We start from the raw sequence: 7,465 nt of genomic DNA, 5'->3' as shown, positions 1-7,465 counted from the left end.
GTGTCTTTCAAATTATTATACAGAAAAATACATGTCACTTTCTTTTTTTTTTTTTTTTGAGACGGAGTTTCGTTCTTGTTGCCCAGGCTGGAGTGCAATGGCACAATCTCGTTTCACTGCAACCTCCACCTCCCGGGTTCAAGCGATTCTCCTGCCTCAGCCTCCCAAGTAGCTGGGATTACAGGCATGTGCCACCACGGCCGGCTAATTTTGTATTTTTAGTAGAGACAGGGTTTCACCATGTTGGTCAGGCTGGTCTCGAACTCCCAACCTCAGGTGATCCACCCGCCTCGGCCTCCCAAAGTGCTGGGATTATAGGAATGAGACACCACGCCCGGCCAATACATGTTACTTTCAAAAGATACTGAAACCATACTCCCTGCACCATGAAGGCTAATTGAAAATTTCTTGTACCAAATTATTTTTTCATTACTCTTCAATCTGGATTATAGAAATTGTTTTATTCTAGTTTCTGTATTACCATGTCTGGGAAAAGATGAAATCTTCTGGGAGTCAGGGAAACTATTGGAGTTTTTAAGAAGAATGACATCAAATTTGTATTTTTTGAAGGTAATTCTGGTAGAAGTATAAAATAGAATTTTGTTAAGAATGGAAATAGGGCCAAGTATGGTAGCTCATGCTTGTAATCCCAAGACGGGTGGATTGCTTGAGCCCAGGAGTTCGAGACCAGCCTGGGCAACATAGTGAGACCCCTGTCTCTGCAAAAAAATACAAAAATCAGGGCATGGTGGCATGAGCCTGTGGTCCCAGCTACTCGGGAGGCTGAGACAGGAGGATCACTTAAGCCTGGGAGGCAGAGGTTGCAGTGCACCAAGATCATGCCACTGTACTCCAACCTGGGTGACAAAGCAAGACTCTATGTCAAAAAAAAAAAAAAGAAGAAGAAAAAAGAAAAAGAAAATAGGAGGTTAATTAGTACAATATTCCAATTGTTAGGCAAGAGAGAGTGAGCCATTGAGAGAGTGGGAGTTGAAAGCAGGGGACAGTCACATGAGACAAAGCCAGTAGGAGATTCTAGATGAAGCAAAGTCTATAAGAAGTTAAGAGAAGATGAAACCAAATTCAGGTGAAGAAATTAGACTCATTACTTGCCCATCGAGTCTGTTTAACATTTCTAAAATGGAAGTTTAACAATATGTTCCCTCTGCCTCATCATAAGGTTTTTGTAAGAAATAAAGCAGATAAGTATCAAACGCAGAAAACAGTGATCCACAAATATTGGTTATTATTTTCTTTTTTTTTTTTAATTATACTTAAGTTCTGGGATACATATGCAGAATGTACAGGTTTGTCACATAGGTATACATGTGCCATTGTGGTTTGCTGCACCCATCAACCCGTCATCTACATTAGTTATTTCTCCTAACGCTATCCCTCCCCTTGCCTCCACCCACCGACAGGCCCCAGTGTGTGATGTTCCCCACCCCGTGCCCATATGTTCTCATTGTTCAACTTCCACTTATGAGTGAGAACATGTGTTGTTTGGTTTTCTGTTCCTGTGTTAGTTTGCTGAGAATGATGGTTTCCACCTTCATCCATATCCCTGCAATGGACATGAACTCATTCTTTTTCATGGCTGCATAGTATTCCGTGGTGTATATGTGGCATATTTTCTTTATCCAGTCTATCATTGATGGGCATTTGGGTTGGTTCCAAGTCTTTGCTATTGTGAATAGTGCTGCAGTAAACATACATGTGCATATATCTTTATATTAGAATAATTTATAATCCTTTCGGTATATAACCAGTAATGGGATTGCTGGGTCAAATGGTATTTCTAGTTCTAGATCCTTGAAGAATTGCCACACTGTCTTCCACAATGTTTGAACTAATTTACACTCCCACCAACAGTGTAAAAGTGTTCCTATTTCTCCACATCCTCTCCAGCATCTGTTGTTTCCTGACTTTTTAATGATCGCCATTCTAACTGGCATGAGATGGTATCTCATTGTGGTTTTGATTTGCATTTCTCTAATGACCAGTGATGATGAGCTTTTTTTTAATGTTTGTTGGCTGCATAAATGTCTTCTTTTGAAAAGTGTCTGTTCATATCCTTCGCCCACTTTTTAATGGGGTTGTTTTTTTCTTGTAAATTTGTTTAGGTTCCCTGTAGATTCTGGATATTAGCCCTTTGTCAAATGGATAGATTGCAAAAATGTTCTCCCATTCTGTAGGTTGCCTGTTCACTCTGATGATAGTTTCTTTTGCTGTGCAGAAGCTCTTTAGTTTAATTAGATCTCATTTGTCTATTTTGGCTTTTGTTGCCATTGCTTTTGGTGTTTTAGTCATGAAGTCTTTGCCCATGCCTATGTCCTGAATGGTATTGCCTAGGTTTTCTTCTAGGGTTTTTATGGTTTTAGGCCTTACATTTAAATCTTTAGTCCATTTTGAGTTAATTTTTGTATAAGGTGTAAGGAAGAGGTCCAGTTTCAGTTTTCTGCATATGGCTAGCCAGTTTTTCCAGCACCATTTATTAAATAGGGAATCTTTTCCCCATTGCTTGTTTTTGTCAGGTTTGTCAAAGATCAGATGGTTGTAGATGTGTGGTGGTATTTCTGAGGCCTCTGTTCTGTTCCATTGGTCTATATATCTGTTTTGGTACCAGTACCAAGCTGTTTTTTTTACTGTAGCCTTGTAGTATAGTTTGAAGTCAGGTAGCTTGATGCCTCCAGCTTTGTTCTTTTTGCTTAGGATTGTCTTGGCTGTATGGGCTCTTTTTTGCTTCCATATGAAATTTAACGTTTTTTCTAATTCTGTGAAGAAAGTCAATTGTAGCTTGATGGAAATAGTATTGAATCTATAAATTACTTTGGGCAGTATGGTCATTTTTACGATATTGATTCTTCCTATCCATGAGCATGGAATTTTTTTCCATTTGTTTGTGTCCTCTCTTATTTCCCTGAGCAATGGTTTGTAGTTTTCCTTGAAGAGGTCCTTCACATCACTTTAAGTTTTATTCCTAAGTATTTTATTCTCTTTGTAGCAATCGTGAATGGGAGTTCACTCATGATTTGGCTCTCTATTTGTCTGTTATTGATGTATAAGAATGCTTGTGATTTTTGCACATTGATTTTGTATCCTGAGACTTTGCTGAAATTGCTTATCAGCTTAAGGAGTTTTTGGGCTGAGACAATGGGGTTTTCTAAATATACAATCGTGTCATCTGCAAACAGAGATAATTTGACTTCCTCTCTTCCTATTTGAATATGCTTTATTTATTTATCTTGCCTGATTGCCCTGGCCAGAACTTCCAACACTATGTTGAATAGGAGTGGTGAGAGAGGGCATCCTTGTCTTGTGCCGGTTTTCAGGGGAATGCTTCCAGCTTTTGCCCATTCAGTATGATATTGGCTGCGTGTTTGTCATAAATAGCTCTTATTACTTTGAGATAGGTTCCATCAGTACCTGGTTTATTGAGCGTTTTTAGCATGAAGGGGTGTTGAATTTTATCGAAGGCTTTTTCTGCATCTATTGAGATAATTTTCTACTTTAATATATTTTTAAAATCCATGTGGCAAAGCAAAGGTATGTGGTATGTCATGGATAGATGGAGCTGTTCATGTCATTTGTACAAAAATTCACGCTGCATGTTTGTTCCATGTTGGGCACTGCTGCTCTAGACCCTGGGCTGACAGCATTGATCACAACAGACCTGAGACTTGCCCGCGTGAAGCTCACACTCTAGTACAGAACAATGCAGGAATAGCCCTTGAGGGCCTCCCTGCTTAGGAGTAGAGCCCGTGGGAGACTGAAGAATATCGATGCTTGTGATAGGAACAGGGAAGAGAGAGGAGCAGCCAGTTAGCAGGGTGGGAGTGTGGCGACTGTGATCTGGAAACTGGTCAGCTCCAGCCGTGGGGAATCAGCTTCTGGGGATGTAGATATAAGCTGTCGGGGTGGCAAAGAAGAGTCAGGGCCTGAGAAACTGGATGGGTTTTGGGACATCATCTGAGAACTGAACACTAAAAAATGAATGAGACCTCAGAAATTGAAGGAATAGAGAAATTCTCAGGTCAATGAGAATGCAGTTGAAGGAGAAGGAAAGAAAAGGAGACATTGGAGGAAATGGATGACATGGTCAACAAAATTGGAGGAAAACTGAAGATATAGATGGTAGAATAGAAGGGAGGATTTACTTTTCAAAAAAATCACTGTAGGGGCAGACGCAGTGGCTCACGCCTGTAATCCCAGCACTTTGGGAGGCCAAGGCAGGAAGAAGGATCATTTGAGCCCAGGAGTTCAAGGCCAGCCTAGGCAAGATGGTGAGACCCTGGCTTTGAAAAAAATACAAATAAAAAATGTTTTTCTTTTATTAGCCAGGCATGGTGGCACACCCCTGTAGTCTCAGTTACTTGGGAGGCTGAGGCAGGAAGTTCTCTTGAGCCCAGGAGCTTGAGGCTGTAGTGAGCTATGATACCACCACTGCACTCCAGCCTGAGTGACAGAGCAAGACCTTGTCTCAAAAAAAAAAAAAAAAAAAGTAAAATAAGAAGTGACTGGCTGGGCACAGTGGCTCACACCTGTAATCCTAGCACTTTGGGAGTCCGAGGCAGGCAGATCACGAGGTCAGGAGTTCAAGACTAGCCTGGCTAACATGGTGAAACCCTGTTTCTACTAAAAATACAAAAAAATTAGCCAGGCATGGTGGCGGGCACCTGTAGTCCCAGTTACTCAGGAGGCTGAGGCAGGAGAATGGTGTGAACCCGGGAGTTGGAGCTTGCAGTGAGCTGAGATCGTGCCACTGCACTCTAGCCTGGGCGACAGAGCAAGACTCCATCTCAAAAAAAAAAAAAAAGAAGTGACTGCATTCACACGTTTCACACAAGATTTAAATTAGTTATAGAGCTACTTACACATGAGTAAAGAAAATGGAGTAACAGTTTACATGATACTAGAATGTCATAGTCTTTCCAGAATGTTGCAAGAGAACACTGTCTATGTATGTGATTCTTTTGGTTTTTCAGCAGTGGTAGTAGCCAAAAAGTTGTATGCTTGGATTTTTCCTAATCCAAGTCCTTAATACTAAAGAAAATTTATCATTCCAAACTTAAAATTTCAGATCCCATTTTTTAGTTAGTATAGGCAATAAAATATCCCTGAAATGGCTCATCTACTTCTGATTTTATACACACACACATATCTGTACTAGACACTTAAGTGTGCCAAGTGCTAAGTGCTAAGGAAATTTTGCATGTGTGTGTGTATAATTTCGTCTGTTTCCTCTATTTGGGAAAAAAAATTTAGTAGTCAATGAAAGCTATCTATATAGTACCTCAAAGGAAAACTACACAAAGCACTCATGAATACACAAATTTTTTATTTCTAATACTTTTCATTTCTTGTGAAGTAACTGCTAAAATTATTTCTAACAAAATTACAGATGAGTAAAATATGTATATATGACATAACATTATAAATTATGATGTAATTTTAGCAAATCCTTATATTACAGCATGGAATCACTTCAGTATCATTCATGGATAAAGTATTAGCCATTACTGTGATAATGTTCATGTAAGTTCTTAAAGCATCATACGTTTCTTTCTATTGGAATATGTTAGTTAGCATAGTCCCATTGAACTCCCTCAGCCGGGTCATTCTTCCATTTTGGAAAGTTGGGACCACGGAAGATCACACTTGTGGTCAGTGTCATAGATGTCTTCAGTGCCCTATGAGATTTTTATAGATTGTGTATCTGTATCCCAGGACATAGATTTTATCCAAGACCAGTCTTCATCCTTTGCATCAGGAAGATTTTGACCACAACATTTTGATTTCTGGATGGGAAGAAAGGGTAAATGAAAATGGTTTTATTTTGCGGTTAATTTATCTACTCAAAACATAGATTATTCAGTAAAATCTCTTAACGTTATTTTAACATAACATAAAATCTCATTTTCATTTATTAATCAGAAAATAATACATGAAACATCATCTACTCTTTAAGAAAACATCAAGAAATAAAATAGCATTCAATAAGAAAAGACTTAAGACATCGCCTGTCAGACAGATGCCAGTTTGCGAGTGAAATGGCTAGAGAGAAATCTGCTGCACATTTGATGAGAGAACCTAGAGTGCATATCCCTACCATGAGGAGAAAACACAGCTTAGTCTTTATACTTCGTCATTTATTTATTCAACAGATATTTATTTAGACTTATTATGCACCGGGACCTGTTTTGTGACTAAAAACACAACAATGAACTAACAGGAAAGGTTGCTGCCCAGCTTCTGCGTCTCTTGAAAATGAAGCAAGTCCTGCCTCCCTGCATGGGCAAACTTCCTCAGCCCCTATAAGAGCACTGCAAGATGCTCCTAAAAGCACCCTTCTAAACAATACTTTTTGCAACGAATACAAATTGTGATTCAGCTGCTCTGGGGCGGAGTCCAGGCATCACTGTTTTAAAGCTGCCCAAGTTAGTGGAAAGTGCAGCCAGAGTTGAAAACTTGAAAACCACCGAGCACTGTTTCTTCTCTGGGTTCTTTCATAAACATTAGTTTCTTGTCCTCATTTGACCCACAATATAGTCCCTCGTATTAAAGAAAAATGGAAATTGGACCCAGTGAATTAGGTGATGCTACCAGACCCTAGCAATGCCTGCCAATCTCTAAACCCCCAAAGAACACAGACTAGGGACTAGCTCGTGTGATTCTCAGGGGAACATAGTTGTAGCTAACCCCATCCATGTTCTCTAGCCATCTGCTGCATTAAGTGCTCAGTTAGAAGAATGGATGAGAGTCCATGTAGATTGGAGGGAAAATGCCCAAAAAGTGTCTTCTTATAATTAAAATAAATACAATCAAATTGTATCTTATTTACTTTGGGGAATGTTTTTACAAAAAGTATAAAATTCTATAAAAAGCAATAGTCTATCCCTTTTTATTCAGGAATTTAGGACATATCTAGGTTTTAAGAATATAGCCATGAGTTTACTTTCAGGCAGTATTGGCCAAAGCAAATATTACAATGTTATTACAATGTTAAAATAGTATTATATAATAAAATTACTGAAGTATTAAAGCTTCAAGTTTAAATAGGAGTTTTCTGTTTTAATTGATCAGTTTTCTAGTGTGATAAAAAAATCACAAAATATATAAATATATATGAAATATATATAAATATATGTAAATATATAGATATAAATATATATTTATATCATATATTTATATGTAATTATATATGTATTTATATATTTATATAAATATGTACAAACATAAATACATATTTATATATACATATACAAATATATGTGTATATGTACATATATAATTATATGTTACATTAATATATTAATATTAATTATATTAATTAATATAATTTATATATTTATATAATATATAATTATAATTTATATATTTATTTATATATTACATGTATATTTATATATTTGTTTATACATTATATATTTATTTATATAAATAAATATATATTATATAATATATA

At 37.4% G+C, this 7,465-nt stretch overlaps 1 long non-coding RNA gene across 1 annotated transcript in view; it reads right to left on the bottom strand.

Moving 5' to 3' along the window:
• Positions 1–5,723: 5,723 nt before the first annotated feature.
• Positions 5,724–7,465, bottom strand: part of LOC131381857 (uncharacterized) — a 20,734-nt gene continuing 18,992 nt past the window's right edge. The window contains exon 3 of the long non-coding RNA XR_009210853.1: positions 5,724–5,798. This is a non-coding gene — a long non-coding RNA (uncharacterized LOC131381857). The remainder of the gene's footprint in view (positions 5,799–7,465) is intronic.

Source organism: Hylobates moloch, unplaced genomic scaffold (genome assembly GCF_009828535.3).
Source record: "Hylobates moloch isolate HMO894 unplaced genomic scaffold, HMol_V3 SCAFFOLD_2, whole genome shotgun sequence".
NCBI classification, from domain to species: Eukaryota; Metazoa; Chordata; class Mammalia; order Primates; family Hylobatidae; genus Hylobates; species Hylobates moloch.
The sequence above is the reverse complement of the archived record's forward strand: the minus strand, read 5'-3'. Positions and strand labels throughout refer to the sequence as shown.